This window comes from Diceros bicornis, chromosome 12 (assembly GCF_020826845.1).
Source record: "Diceros bicornis minor isolate mBicDic1 chromosome 12, mDicBic1.mat.cur, whole genome shotgun sequence".
Classification (NCBI taxonomy): Eukaryota; Metazoa; Chordata; class Mammalia; order Perissodactyla; family Rhinocerotidae; genus Diceros; species Diceros bicornis.
The window spans coordinates 14,629,987-14,645,063 of NC_080751.1; the positions used below are offsets into that span (position 1 = coordinate 14,629,987).

The 15,077-nt window shown below is 42.8% G+C and overlaps 1 protein-coding gene and 2 pseudogenes across 1 annotated transcript in view; 1 reads left to right on the forward strand and 2 right to left on the reverse strand.

The window, feature by feature from the left end:
- Nucleotides 1-469: 469 nt before the first annotated feature.
- On the reverse strand, nucleotides 470-1,085 carry LOC131412272 (transcription initiation factor TFIID subunit 13-like; annotated as a pseudogene).
- Nucleotides 1,086-1,127: 42 nt separating this feature from the next.
- LOC131412273 (adaptin ear-binding coat-associated protein 1-like) lies at nucleotides 1,128-1,851 on the reverse strand (annotated as a pseudogene).
- A 10,859-nt stretch (nucleotides 1,852-12,710) lies between these two features.
- SLC4A5 (solute carrier family 4 member 5) overlaps nucleotides 12,711-15,077 on the forward strand; it is a 104,883-nt gene continuing 102,516 nt past the window's right edge. The window contains exons 1-2 of the mRNA XM_058550909.1: nucleotides 12,711-12,766; nucleotides 13,764-13,825. The gene's annotated coding sequence lies outside the window, so the exon portion shown is untranslated. The remainder of the gene's footprint in view (nucleotides 12,767-13,763; nucleotides 13,826-15,077) is intronic.

Here is a 15,077-nt window from a genome sequence, read left to right on the forward strand (position 1 = left end):
AACACAAACCAATTAACTATCCTTAATAATCTGTTAGATTACTGCTGTCTAGAAACTTGAGAATACGTGAAACACGTTTTAGCTGTCATGGGGTCAGAGGTGACATTTAGATTTTACATATTAAACAGCTATAGGATAGCGTACACCTAATAGGTGCACAAAGACACCTAATACAAGTACTGCTTCATCATTTAGATGTCAAAAGTCAGAAGGAACTGTGTGATTTGCAAGATACTTTAACTTTTCTGTGGTCATTAAAACCCAATAAGTAATTCAAGTATGGTAATATAAAGGCAGGCAAGTAAGATCTCAAATAGCACTCTAAAATCAAAGACAGGAAAATTTTGTGTTTCTCCATCTTTCACTTACGTGGTTAGATATCAGGACCTTACTGTAAACAATATTCAGTTACTATATATGGTCTCCCCAGAAGATAATTACAAAAAGGTGTCAGAAATTACAAAAGGCGTCAAGATCCATAATAGGCTTCATCAAGTGCTTTTCTAGCTTGTTTTAATTCTTCACTTGTATCATTCATAGTAAACAAGACTTTAACCCTAGCAAACTTCCATGGTCCTTTCAAATCAAGAAGATGATATCTTCAACTTGAACTCGACTTTGTCTTCCAATTTTTGAGTCATTTCAGGGATGAACTCTATGGCAGTCTTTAAGAATATCCACTGGCTCAGTGTAAGGATTCTGATCATCCCTAAACCCATACACCATACATTGTAATTCTTTAGAGAAAAATCTCTTTGTTTTACCAAGTCTACCTTCTATACCTCCAATTTCTTCATTTTGTTCCTCAAAGGTGGAGTTTTCTTCCCTATCTTCTCAAAGTCATATTTTTTTTTTTGAGCTGGGCATCATTTTAAGGATGTTTCAATTCTAGACAATTTCAGCTGGCTCTGTACTCTGAAAGATGAGGAAGTTAGCAGGTTTTTTTGTTTTTTCTGAAGATTCTCTGCCAATTTTTGTTCACTAGAGTGTTCTTTTACCTTGTCTAAGTTTATAATGTTTGGATTCTCTTCTACAGGGTTTCTTTTTTCTATATTTTATTGTATTCACTGCTTGCTCAAGGTCATTTTTATTCTTCAGGTCTGTCCTTGATGACCTGCCAATGGTATTCAGACCTGGACTCAGTTGGATGGCTGTGGTGCCAGGTTAGGAACAGAGCTGGATGCAGTGCCAGAGTTTCCCCAAGTCATTGCTCAGAGACTGGAGCTGGTGTCATGACATGAGCAGGAGAATCCCACCCTAAAAGGAAATGTGTGACATTGCCTCCATGGTTAGATTTGGAATGGGTGGTGGGGTGACATGATTGCTGATGGTGACCTCGGAGGATGGAGGGGGAATAGGGACATTGCCTTCAGGTGGGGTTGAGAGTAAACTTAGGCCTCCAGTCCCTTGCAGTCCTGGGCTTCAAAATACGTCATCTCTTGGTTATAACGTTCCCATTACTCAACTTGATGATCTGTCTTTCCTTGAATCCCAGCTCCAACTTGGGATGAGTGTCCATTTCCTGGGGTTCTTTGGACATCTCAGGTACCTGCTTTACCCACTTGAAGTGATTTTGAAAAGGGGTGTTAAAGTCAAAGGCATCACCCTGATCTGTGAAGCAAATACCAATGAAAGCACTATGCCCAGGGTCATCCTGGGACCAGATTACAAAGTAGAAGCTGGAATCTGTCACTGTCTACTCAGCAATACCAGGATATTGTTCTACTGGTGCCTGAGCACAGAGCTCCCCTGATACTATATACTCGAGTTGATAGAGGCAGTCTTCCCTTTTAAAGTGCTTTGGGTGTGACCAGTCCAAGAAGGCGGGGCCGAATTCCAGACTGTAGCCATATTGAAGACCCCCAGGCAGAATCTGGTAGATGTTGACATTCAGCTTCATGTTCAGGATATGGCTTGTACTCTGACTGGGCTACTATCTTGGCCCTTCTCTCCCTACCTGTTAAGTCTTCTTTAATCTGTAGGTTCTTTCTTGCTTGCTTTTTCCTTATAATTTATTTGTTGAAGGAACTATATCTCAGAATCTGGGTTTTTTTTTTAATGCATCCTCATGGTGTTAATAGGTTCCTCTCCCTTCTGCATTTCCTATAAATTGTTAGTTAGATTTAGAATAGTGATTCTCAAAGTGTGGTCCCCTGACCAACAGCATCAGCATCACCTGGGAACTTGTAGGAGATGCTAATTCCTACTCACCCCAGAGAGGCTGGCCATCAGGGTTGCCATCTTGGTGAGGCCTAGCATCCCATTTTTTTGAAGTTACCCACTGAAGTAGAAAGGTCAAAACAACTCGGGTGGAGAGGGGTGAAATATTGGGTGAGGTAGTGGTTGGTCTCTTAAAGGGATGGCATGCAAGTATTTCTAGGTTTTTATTTTATATCCATGAAAAATTTTATTTTTTGGGGGGAGTAATGTCAGAGCCAATGGAATAGTGGACTTATGGTTAAATAGTCAGCTGATTTAATGTACTTTGAAAGCTATATCATTACTAGTGGTACAGTGTTCCCTGCCTTTCTCAGAGAAGTGAAGAGAAGTATTCATTTCCCCTAATGCTTAGGCCATCAAATCTTGACACTTTCTAGAAGACAAGGTAGCTAAGATATGGCAAACCCTCTGGAGTTTCAGGTTGCCTACATACTTGGTAGCCAAGGGCACCTGATTTAGAAAGATCCTTGGCTAGGCCCTTCAGCGGCACCAACCGCTTATCAGGTTTCCAAAGAGAATAAAAGCCAGAAGAGACCCTTCTGATCTTAGTGGAAAGGGTCAGCCCAGGACTGGCCATCCTGGCAGGCAATCAGGACCTACTCAAACAATTGAACAAGGACCAATAGGTGGAACTGAACTTTTGTGAACTCATGGAGTAAACACAAGTTTGCCTATCAAGTTGTGAAATCAAACTTTGTTATCCAAAGCCCCAGTGAACAAAATCTGAGATAAATCACTTTAAACCCATCCTGATACTCCTTTGTAAAGAAGAAAAAAAATGAAGGATAGGCTCTACGCATTTGTTAACACTCATAGAACTGAACACCAAAAGAGAATGGGTTTTACTGTATATAAATCTTTAAAAAGTGAATTAAATAAAGAAAAGGAGCACTTAGATGAACAGAATGGTAAAACACGACCACAACTTGTTAGAGTTTTCCTAAATATTAACACAATGATATTGGAAATTCGTTTTTCAGTGGAAAAAATTCCCAACTCTTTATTTTGGAAGGTAGTTGAGCTCCTGTTTTAAATGAAGATATGTTGTCTGAAAAAGTAACATGCGCACTGACCTGGGGCCAGTGGGGGGACAAAGTGAAGAAGGGTGCAGAGACTGGAACAACTTATTCTACCCTTAATGGATATTTGGGTTGCTTCCAAGTTTTAGCACCTTCAAACCATGCTATATAAACATCCTTGTTCATGTGCCCTGGTACACGTGTACAAAAGTGAAATTGCTTGGTCGTTTGGTATGTGTATTTTCATCTTTATTAAATATTGCCACATTGTTTTTGCAGAGTGGCTGTACCGGTTTGCACCCTCACCAGCAGGATGGGTCCCTTGGCTGGATTCAAGTGTGCCCCCTTAGGAAGTAAGGGGAGATAAGGCTTGGGAGGAATGAGGAAGCCAGGCAAGGGAAGGCCTTGGGTGCCAATCCAAGGAGTTCAGACTTAATTTGACTGCCCTGGAAAGCCGCTGGTGATTTTGGAACATGGAACAAAATGCAAAAAGGAGGTTTTAGAAAGGTGAGTCTTTAAAGCTCTCAATTGTTTTGTGTTGTGGGGAGAATGTGATGCTGGTGGAGTTGGCTCAGGTCAGCAGCAGGACTCAAGCTCACAGGAGAGAGGAGAAGATTTGTGGGGAGAAGGTGCAAAAGGAGAACTGAGCAAATGCCAGGGGGCAGAGACCCAGAGCATCCTAGATCTACCAATCTTGTCCTTAAATAATCCAGTTAGACTATCTCACACTGCTGGGGGTGTGAAGTACTACAACCCCTCTAGAAAACAGTGTGGCATTATTTAGCGAAGATGAAGACGCACAAATCCAATGACCCAGAAGTCCCAAAATATACCAAAACAAAACAAACAGGCAAAGAAAACCACCCCCAAAAGAAGGGATTTCAAGAGAAAAGAATTGTCAACAATGTCAAATGTAATCGAGAGGTCCATCAAGAAAAGACCTGAAAAGCATCCACAGACTTTGGCGATTAGGAATCTGATGATGAGCTTTGCCAGAGAAATGTTTGTGAGACGGTAGGGGCAGAAATCAGAACACAGTGGTTTGAGTGGGGAGTAAGTGGCAGCAAAAGGAGACCGAGTGTAGGACGTGCTGTCAGGATGGTTGGCTGAGCGCAGACTCAGCATGCAGAAATGTTCAGTGTGATAAAGGTAGCATTTCAAACCAGAAGATGGAGGGTACATAATTTGACAAATGGTGATGTAATACTTGGGAAAAATAATCAAGATAAATCCTTATACCATACACCAAATTAAAGTCCAGATGGATTGAATATTTAAATATAAAAACAGAAAAGAACTAGCAGAAAATATAGGTGTACATAAACTTGGGGATAGTTAAAGCATTTCTAAGATTGACAACAAAACTAGAAAACTTAAAGGAAAATATGAATAAATTTGACTTCATTAAAATTCTCTCTCTCTCTCTCACACACACACACTAAACCCTTCTGTAAGGAAAAGAAGAAAAAAGACCATAAACAAGATTGAATGACAAATGACAAACACAGAAAATTATTTACAATATATGATAAAGAACTCATAAATAAATAAGAAAAAGGGAAACACACTAATATAAACATGGATATGAATAGCAATTCACAAAAAGTACAATTGTTCAATACCAAGTGAAAAAAAATTCAACCTTAATAGAAATCAAAAACTCTAGTTCACAATGGTGAACTGAACTCTTATATTTAATACTCTTTCCTCCCTAAATCAAACTGAAGTTACATTTTTTAATAAATGAAAGAAAGAAAAGGGAAAAATTACACAGCAGTGCTAGAAAACAGGGAAGGATGTACTTTGGGAAGTAGATTCCTTGGGACCTGACATCCAGCCCCTCTTCCTTCTTTGGGAAAGTCCTCCAGCCCCACTCCAGTCACATGGTTCATGTGGGACTGCCATGTTCTTCCTAACAGAGCTGGCATCCTAGCCATGGCTGAATGGCCCAGGCTTGGGCACCATAGGGCAAGGGATGCCTCTTACCACCCTCCCCACCTTGGGTTCTGTTTTATGGAACAAAGACACTATAGTCAGTTGGAAAATGAAATATAGCTTTACCAACAGGTAAAATCTTACAAACCCTGGTAGATGCTCTCCTTTTCACCCTCCTAATTGGAGAGATTGGAAACCCAAAAACTTTACTTCCCAGTATCCCTTGCTGCTAGAATTCTGGATATAAATTGGGTTCCACCAATTAGCTACACTTACATCATATTTGCTGAGGAACCTGCCTCCCAACACAGAGAAGAGAGGGAGTTACCCAAGAAGGAAGTAGAGTGGGAAACCCTGAGGCTCTGAGATAGCAGGCATTGTGGCAGTCAGTGGTAATGGGGGACTTCAGGCTGTGCGCCCCACTACTCCACCCTACCTGTCCCTTTGCTCACACACAGGAGGTGAATGGCTGTCCCTCTACAGCAAGGCAGAAAGGATCTCAAAGGAAACAAGAACTCTGGACCAAGAGAAACTTTGAAATAATAAATGTTTGTTGTTTTAAGCCAAAAACCAAAAGTAGATAAGAACGTGCTTTGGTTGACAGCTAAGGTGGCATTAGGGCCAGACAGAGGAACAGACAGTGCTCCAGCCAACTCCCAGTGGACACTGGACATAAAGAGGAAAGCACTTTGCTGCAAGGGCAGTTCCCTCCCTACTTCCTCCACCAGGAAGGATCCTCAGCCTGCAAACCTGTTTCCTTTGTGCATCCTGGAGAGAAAGCTCTCTGTCCCATAACTTCCCATCCCCTCACCAACCCAGGGTGAAGCTCACCCTCAAATTCCTGTATGAAGTGAAAAACAAAATGAAAAATCAACTAAAAACTATCTGAACTAAATGTCCAAATTATTTAAACAAAACCTGGGTGGGTAGAATCCAAAAGGTTTCACTTAAATGTTCGGCAGTAACATCCCAACTGGTCTTTCCACCTGTGCTACAATCTACTCTGAAGCCAATTATTCCATTCTTGTACAAAGTCCCATTCCACATTCCTTTGAGTTCAGACCCATTTGCTGATGTTTATGCGTCCTCTATAATGGTCCAGCCTATCTACCAGGCCCTAACCTTTTTCTCCCCACACCTGCCCTGTACCAGGGAAACTGCCCCCTACTTCCTGGGATATGCCATATTCTTCCACCTCTCGGGTCTTTATTTTTATGGCTCCTTCCCTCTGCCTCAAATATCCCCTTGGCAGTTCTGCTGTTCCAAATCCTACCCCTACCCTATCCCTTCTCTGTCCTTCTGAAGGCCATTTTCTCCAGGAAGTGTTTCTTTCACATCGGCTAGGGCCTGGCCCTTAGAAGGCAAGCAATGACCATTTGTGGAATGAATTAGTTCTCCAAACACATGTAGTTTGTCTTTTACTGATCCCCTCCCTCCCTTTGTGCTTCTTTTTGGGGCATCATACTCTTCTGCTGTGAATTTGCCTAATCCCCAACCAGCTGGAAACTCCCTGAGGCCCAAGACTGTGTCCTGTGGCCTAGGCTGTTCTGATCTGACAGGAGGGGTTTCCTGGGTGGGGTGACTTTCAGTGCTAAAACCAGCGTCAACTTAAAAAGCAAATTTGTCTGTTATTTTATCCTCAAAATGAGTTTATTTGGAAATAGCCAAAAGAATTGTAATTCAGGATGTGCATGCTATGACGAACTCTAGGCAAATCCAGAAAACAAAGGAGGGGAGCTGCTTTTATAGAGAAAAATTGAGGTAGGAAGAGTCTGTTCTAAAGGAAAGTCCTTTGGGAGAAAGTAAGGTTCAGCGGTGCAATGGCTTCTCATTGGCTGAGCTGCAGCATTTCTCGTTGGCTGGGCTGTTGCCAAGTGGGGAGAGAAATCTTCCTTCAGTAGTAGAGTAGTTTTACTTCCTGTCCAAGATGCAAGGGTTAGTCTCTTCATGTTTGGTGTAATTGAGGATATATGATAAGGCATGAGAGCTCCCCTTACAGGGTTTCTGGACTCTCATTTAATTAAGGTTTCTTTTATTAATTTCTACACCAGGGAAATCTCAGGCAAACCTGGATAAGTTGGTCACCCTAGAGTTGCCAGTCTTTGATTCCATGGGTTATTAAGAGAAATAGGATGTAGGGTTAATGTGATGGTTCAGTCATGGCCTCTGAAACACATCTTTCCTCTTGTCGGCTGTAGGCAGGCCCTAGGTCCAAGGGTGTGGCTTTCCCACTGAGGGAAAACTCCACCTGATCTAGGAATAAAGTGAGAACTTTAAAGCAGAAGATAAATTTCCTAACTGAAAGGGAAGGTAAACCCTGAAATATGGATCTGGAGACAGAGAATCCACAGAAGGGCCTGTGGAAGAAGAGGGGTGGAGTTCATTTTTTAATGGAACTTCCAACCCCTGCTCTTCCCCCTATGTCTCTGAGTCCATGGCAAGTGTTATATTCTCTGAGCCTCAGTTTCCATATCTGCAAGGCTGGGAATGACAATGCTCTCCTCCCAAGACTGCTGAGAGAGTTAAAGGAGGGAAGGTGTGTGTAGGTACCAAGCCCAATAGCTAGTGCCTGGAGATGCCTTGACTGCCAGAGACTTCCCAGCATGCTCCTCTTCCCCGCCCCCCACACTGTGTGCCCACCTCCCCACACTGGTACTGCTTTTCTTTTCCCCTCACTGTCTCTCCCTTCTCACCTCCCTCCAAACTTCCTGTTTTCCACTTATTGCTCCCTCATCACATCTTTTCTACTTACAAAAAAGGAATTAATAAAATGAGGGCAAAAATCAACATAAAACTTAGAAAAATCACAAAGTACGCGACGGTTTTCTTGCGGTTGGTGTGTTCAAATGCCTTCTTTGTTTTCCTTGTCTGTATCCTCCTCTGAAGAGTCAGGAATTAGGATTTGCAGAGCTGGAGTGGCTGTGGGATGTGGAACGTTCTCCTTAATCTCAGGCCTATGGAGAGAAGAGGCAAAAGGTCTGACATCTTTCCCGAGGATTGTCTATTTTTAAGGAGCTGACTCTCCCTGGGTAAATGCCTCAGCTGGCTTCCTTGTGCTTGGACAAGCTAAACGGGCAAGTGATGAACCTCCCGAGGGCATGCTGATTAGATAAGCCATTGAGAATCATGGAAGACACAGACAAGAGATTAAAAAACATAAAACGAATGTTACTTTTACAGTGTCTATGAATAGACAAAGACTTTTTGGTTCTAAAATAGTTGGTTGGTGAGGCAATAGAGGAGGGGCTATGTTAATAGAGGTAGAAAAAAAGGAGAGGTGGGTGGATTCCAACAGCAAGGGCCACCCTAAAGGGATTGGATTCAAGGGCCCAGGAGCAACGGCCACTGCGCTGGGGGTGAGTAGAGTGGACTTTAAATATAGAGTTACAGCTGGGTTGTAGGTGCTGGTTTGTGGATGTAAGTGAATGAACCAAGTAGTAAAGGCAGGAATCGCCAGCCGGTGAGGGTCAGGTGAGAATTTTATTGCTTTTTGCTAAAGGCCTGTGCAACTTAGAGAGCAAAGATAACGGACAATGTGATTGTTTAAGTGAATCTGTAACTATTCCAACACAGTAAAGGATAAGTGAGATAATGGCCAGGTAGTCCTGTAGTAGTGTTGCTATTCTGCACTCCCCTGTCCCCACCTTCAGAGAGGGGAGCATGTATGCACGTGCGCATCTGTGCACTGTCAGACCTCTACAGCCAGGGGCTGAGATCTATACCTAGTTATAGTCTCTGCACAAAGGTCTAACTACCGCTCTTCAATCCATGCTCTTCAGCCATGGAAGTCACAGTGGTTGGTCCTGTGCCTACCTCACGCTTCTTCCAATTCAATAAGGGTTATTTACGGCATCTTATCGGAGGTTCCTAAGCGTCCAGGAAACATGATACTTGTATAAAAATCCCCACTTCAACTAAGCTTTCCAACCCTAAGGAGGCATCTTCTTACCAAGGATCTGCTTCTTGGGTTTTTTAGGGAATGAGATGGAGGAGATGCATGAGAAGCCAGGGAGCTAGTCCACATCTCTCTCTCTAGATGTAACAGGCTGTGTAGTTCTTGTGTATCAGGACCCCTGGAGATCAGTTGGCTTTCCAAAGAAAGAGTCACCAGCCTTTGATGAAAGTCTGACTTAGAAATCCAGAGCCCTTAGCTTTATGGGCCTCTGTCCCTGAGAAAGTATGTTTTACCTTCTCTCCAAGCAGGCATCCTGGGATTTGGAACTGAGCTGTAAGCTAGCTCATGAGCTAAAGGGATGTTCTCAGGAGGACCCTGAAAACCTACCAACTATGCTCTTTCTCCTCCCCACCCCCTAACTTATTTTGGGTGGACCAGATTAAGGAGAGCCATCGTTCCCCATCCACTGCAGGCACTCAGTAAGTGGCTTGTTGTTTGACTGAATGCCTGCCAATCAAGTTCATCTTCCAGAGAAGCAGTAATCAAGCACTTAGACTTAATAATGGAGATACTCATTTTACTTCCCTGCTCTGTGAACAGGGATGGTGCCCCTGCCAACAAAGGAGATACTTCTGTGATGTTGTCATGAGAAACAGATGGTGGAATGTGTTCTCCAATGTTACCATTCCCCAAACCAGAATCAGCTAGTCTTGGGTTTCCTTTTCTCAACCTTCATCTGTAGAAAAGTTTGCTTCTTGAGCTACTTGAGATCTGTTTCCCTATCTAAAGAGTTGGGCTCTGTGCTGCTTCTACTAATATATTATCTCAGAAGTACATAACTGGGATGATTTTTATGTAATCTTGAGGACAGGAGCCCTTTAAGATTCTCTTACTCAAAAATGGATACAGCTTGGTTTGAGGCCTAGTAAGGCACTGCAATGCTCACGTCTGGTAGTATAGGTTGTAAGCTGGGTCTGACCACACCCTCCTCTTGTGTCTTAGCCTTCTTTTTTTTTTTTTTTAAATTTTTTTTTTAATTTATTTTATTTTTTCCCCCAAAGCCCCAGTAGATAGTTGTATGTCATAGCTGCACATCCTTCTAGTTGCTGTATGTGGGACACGGCCTCAGCATGGCCGGACAAGCGGTGCATGGGTGTGCGCCCGGGATCCGAACCCGGGCCGCCAGCAGTGGAGCGCGTGCACTTAACTGCTAAGCCACGGGGCCGACTCAAGCCTTCTTCTCCTTAATCCAGAACAAAAGTAGCCCTAATGGAGAAACAGAAAATGACCATCTACACCTACTTCATCTCTCCCTCCTTTACCTGAAGTCTGGGCAACCTGCAATGTTATTTTATATCAGACTTCGAATTCAGCTCAACCAGGTCTTGTTACTCACCTGCTCTGTGCTGGGCATTGTGTAAGCACAATAATGGCCTGGTGCTGCCTCATGTTGGGTAATCCCTCTTGGTCAGCAGTTCAGTCGGCAGCCATTTCAGTGCCTACTGGGACGTGCAAGACCCTTTGCTAGGCTGTGGGGGCAATATGAGGATAAATAGCACATGGGCTCTTGCCTCAGAGAGCTTACAATCTAATGGGAGATGCAAGATATATGCACATTTTAATTAACAACTGAAGATAATATTGTGTAACTAACTATTCCATTGAACAAGTATGACTCATGGGGTAAAATCAGAAAGCAACTTGATTTTTGCCTGTTAATGTTCTTTTAAATTTATTCTGTAGGACTAGATCTTGCTCTGCCCCTGGATGAAATTTAGACAGGGCACATGACTGTTCTGGTCACCCTTGGTCTCAGTCTCATTTCAATAATTGTAATGTCCTTCCCAATAATAATCCAAACTTCAATCTCGATGTAAAATTGAGTCCTCTTCCCATCCCAGCTTGGTGCTGCTGAAGAGAAGCCTGTGGTGGTTGGTGGTCTGGATGGGGAGTGCTGGTTTCTACTCTTCCTTACTTATTTAGCTATTGGCATCTGCAGCCCCTTCAGGGTTGTTGCCTAGGGAAGGAGAAGAGGTAAGAGGAGTAGGAAAATTCTCTCTACACGTCTGTGATCTCCACCTTACTAGGCTCCTCGGTGGATGTGGTGATTCTTTTACACATCCCTGGTCTGACCCCTCTGTTATTCCCCTCGAAGGCCAACCTTTCTACCCCCAGTCAAGTCCCCCCCCACACTCCCACCTCTCACCTCCTTCCTCCTGGAGAGTCTATGTGGTCATGTGGAAATTTCCTCTGCTTCTGCCCCCACCCATCATCCCTTCCCTTCCTTTTACTTTCCTGTCTTGGATGAAGCTGCCCTCATCCCCTGATCCTGGTTCAGCCTTTCATCTCTGCTCTGTGCCACAAATCCCCCAAAAGTCAATCAGCAGAGCAGGTTCACCTGGTATGGAAAATGCCAGGATTTGGAGACCAAGAGTCCTTTTTTGGATAGGGCTCTTCTTTGTTGTGGCTCATAGAATAGGGCTCCTTATAATTGATTTAATATAACTCCAATCAAAGTAAAAAAGAACTATTTTTATTATTAAAATTATTTAATTGTTTTTTGTGATAAAATAACATAACATAAAATTTACCATTTTAACCATGTTTGAGTATACAATTCAATGGCATCAAGTATGTTCACATTGTTGTTACAACCATTACCACCTTCCATCTCCAGAACTTTTTCATCAACCCCAGCTGAAACTCTGTACCCATTGAACACTAACTCCTCGTTCCTCCTTCCTCCTAGCCCCAGATAACCACTATTCTAGTTTCTGTCTCTATGAATTTGGCTATTCTAGGTACTTCGTATAAGTGGAATCATATACTATTTGTCTTTTTGTGACTGGCTTATTTCACTGAGCATAATGTCCTCAAGGTTTATCCACATTGTAGCATGTATCAGAATTTCCTTCCTTTTTAGGGCTGAATAATATTCCATTGTATGGATATGCCACATTTTGTTTATCCATTCATTAATCCATGAACATTTGGGTTGTCTCCACCTTTTGGCTATTGTGAGACATGCTACTATGAACATGGGCATACAAGTACCTGTTTGAGTCCTGGCTTTCAATTCTGTTGGATATATACCCAGAAGTGGAATTTATTTGTTTTTTAATAGAGAGTACATCCCTATGGTGGACAATATAAAAGGTACAAGATGTTATACAGTGGCCCGAGTCCCTGCCTCTCTGTTCCCCTCCCAGGAATAATTATTGTAACCAGTTTCTTGTGTCTTCTTCCCTGGAGAGACTGTGCACCCAAATGCACACCCCACGTACAAATGGTGGCGAACCATAAGCATTCTTTTATACTTTGCTTTTTTCCCATTTAACAATATTTCTAACATCATTCCATAGCACAGTTTAAAGAGCATTCTCATTCTATTTAAGAGCTTCATGGCTTTCCAATGTACAGAAAAAACTTTTTTCTATCAGTCTCTTATTGATGGACACTTGGGTTGTTTCCATTGTTTTGCTGCCATGAACAATAACAGCCAGCATTTACTGAGCATTTACCACCTTCCAGGCCCTCTTTAACATCTTTTCCAGGTATTGTATCATTTAATTGATCACCCTGTGACATAAGTGCAGGAATGTGAGTAACTGCCCTAAACCACGCATATGTCTTTGCCCACAGGTGGGAGTATATCTCTAAGATAACCTTCCATATAAAGAATTGCTGCCACCCAAAGGTATGTGCATTTTTAAGTCATATAAATATTGCTCAGAGTTGGCCCACCCGTGGGATTAGTCTCATTCTTAAATCATAAGCAGGGTAACCACATACCTTATTGCCCAAACTGGAATCCTTTGAGAATGAAAGGGGCGCTACTAATAATGAGGCCGAGACAACAGGGCAGATGGGGACTGTCCAAGGCAAATTGGGATGCAAGTTCAACCCTAGTCTTAAGGAGCAATCATTTAATTTCAGGGCAGAGATAAATGCACTGAGTCCAACAAATGATTAAATTGCTGCCATTGTCTACCGCCCGAGCTTCTCATCTAAATGAGATTTTTTTTAACAGCGCATTTCTCCAACACTATTTTCTTAAAAAGTCTATCCTTTGGAATACCAGTTTTAGCCCCTATACTCAAGTGTGTAAGAAACATTAGTTTATTTTCTAAAACTCTCCATCTATATTTTGAGCCCCCGTTTTAAAAAGGTGCTGACACTTAATCTATGTCGGTTCTGAATTTCCTTCATGGTTTCCATTTTGGGGCTAGAGTTGGGTGGGGAGCAGGGTTCTTAGGGACCTACACTTGATGTCATCTGTCCTTGTCCCATCTATTCCTTGTTCCTTGGTACCTGCAGGTCATTGTGGAGCTCAGAGTCTCTCTCCATGTCTTCATGCCACCTTGGATGAGGGGTTGGGGACAGCCTTGATCTTTCTCACTACCGTCCTCTCCCATGCTTGAGTCTACGTCTAGGCTAGGAGTCTTTTCTATTCCCCTAAAGGAAGAGGTTCCTTTCATCTATATTCTGCTTTCACATACCCTCCCTGAGGCAAAACATGGAATGGTCTGGCTATTTGAATGGGGGAAGGGAAAGGAGGTAAAGAAAATAGGCTGGAGGAGGCATTGGCTAATTTTTCAGAACATTATTTTGCAAGGTATATATAAATTTGTTATATAAGGTGTGCTTCCTGTTTTTTTAACTATTATGATTTCATCATTTTCTACGTCTTTTAGGAAAGACCCACTACCCCCACCCCCCAGGCCACGTCAGCCATTCACCAGCTGTGTGAACTTGGGTAAGTTACTGTATCCTCTCAGAGCTCCAGGCTCCTCCTCTGTAAAGGAGGATAATGGTAGTTCATGTTAATTGAGTGCTGGCACTTGCCAAGCACTGTTCTAAATGTTTAATGTATATTCGCTCACTTAATCCTGACCATAAACCTATGAGATAGGTACACTTATTCCCATTTTGTAGATGAGGAAACTGAGTTTCAGGATTATAAGTAACTTGCCCAAAGTCACGTGATCTCCTGCTCATCCCTTGCCCAGTCCTGACCTTCGTAAATACTAACGGCCTCATGGGGTCACTGTGAGGATTAACTGAGGTCACGTGTGTGAAGCTCTCAGCCCAGATCCTGGCACATAGTAAAAGGTCAATAAATTCTAAGTTAATATTTTAGTCATGATTTTTTGGTCATTCTCATCCAAAATGCTGTTGGAATTGTATTTAAATTGTATATAAGTTTCTGAATATTTAACATATTTGCCCTATTCAGTTTTCCCATCCAGGAATATGGCACCTTCTTTTATGTTTCTTAGCAAAATGTCGTCCTACATTTTCATATAAGACGTGCATTTCTAGACAAGTTTATTTCTAGATGTTTTAGAAGTTTTGTCACTATTGAAAATGAAATCTTTTTCCCCATTATATCTTTTAATCAGAGAGTGTCACTGTCCCCAGGTTCTTGTTAATGAATCACCCACTAGATGCCCCCAGAGGAGTGGCTTTCCATACCCTCTCATTTTAGGCTGATAATATGAAGATTACTTGACCCACACAGAGACATACACTCTGACAGGAAATGAGGTGACCAGTGGCTTTCCAGGCTGGCTCAGGCTGGCCGAGGTGCCAGAGCACTGTCCCCTGGCTCAGGAAGTGTAGCCTGGGGGAGGGAAGGTATGGGCTTTCTCTGGGTCCCTCCCAGAGCCTGTCTGAGGGATGAATTCCCAGGTACCGGCAGTTCCTCTCCTAGACAATGGCCCCAGTGGCTGCTTTGTCAAGGGCCAAGCTCGCTGCCTTGGGAGTCTGGCTCACTTAAGTAAAGGGACTGCCATCCAGTAAAGCCTCATTTTTCTCTGTGAAATAGATCATCTGTAGTCCCTAACAGTCAGCTTTTGCTAGCCTCCACCTGGGGCCTCAGGTCAGCCCCAGCAGAGAGCAGGTGCTGGGGAGAGAAAAGGACCATGGTTCAGGGCCTGCAAAGGGATCTTGGTTCCTGGAGAAGTAACAATGACTGCTCCATTCCTGCTAACAGCGAGGAATACCAC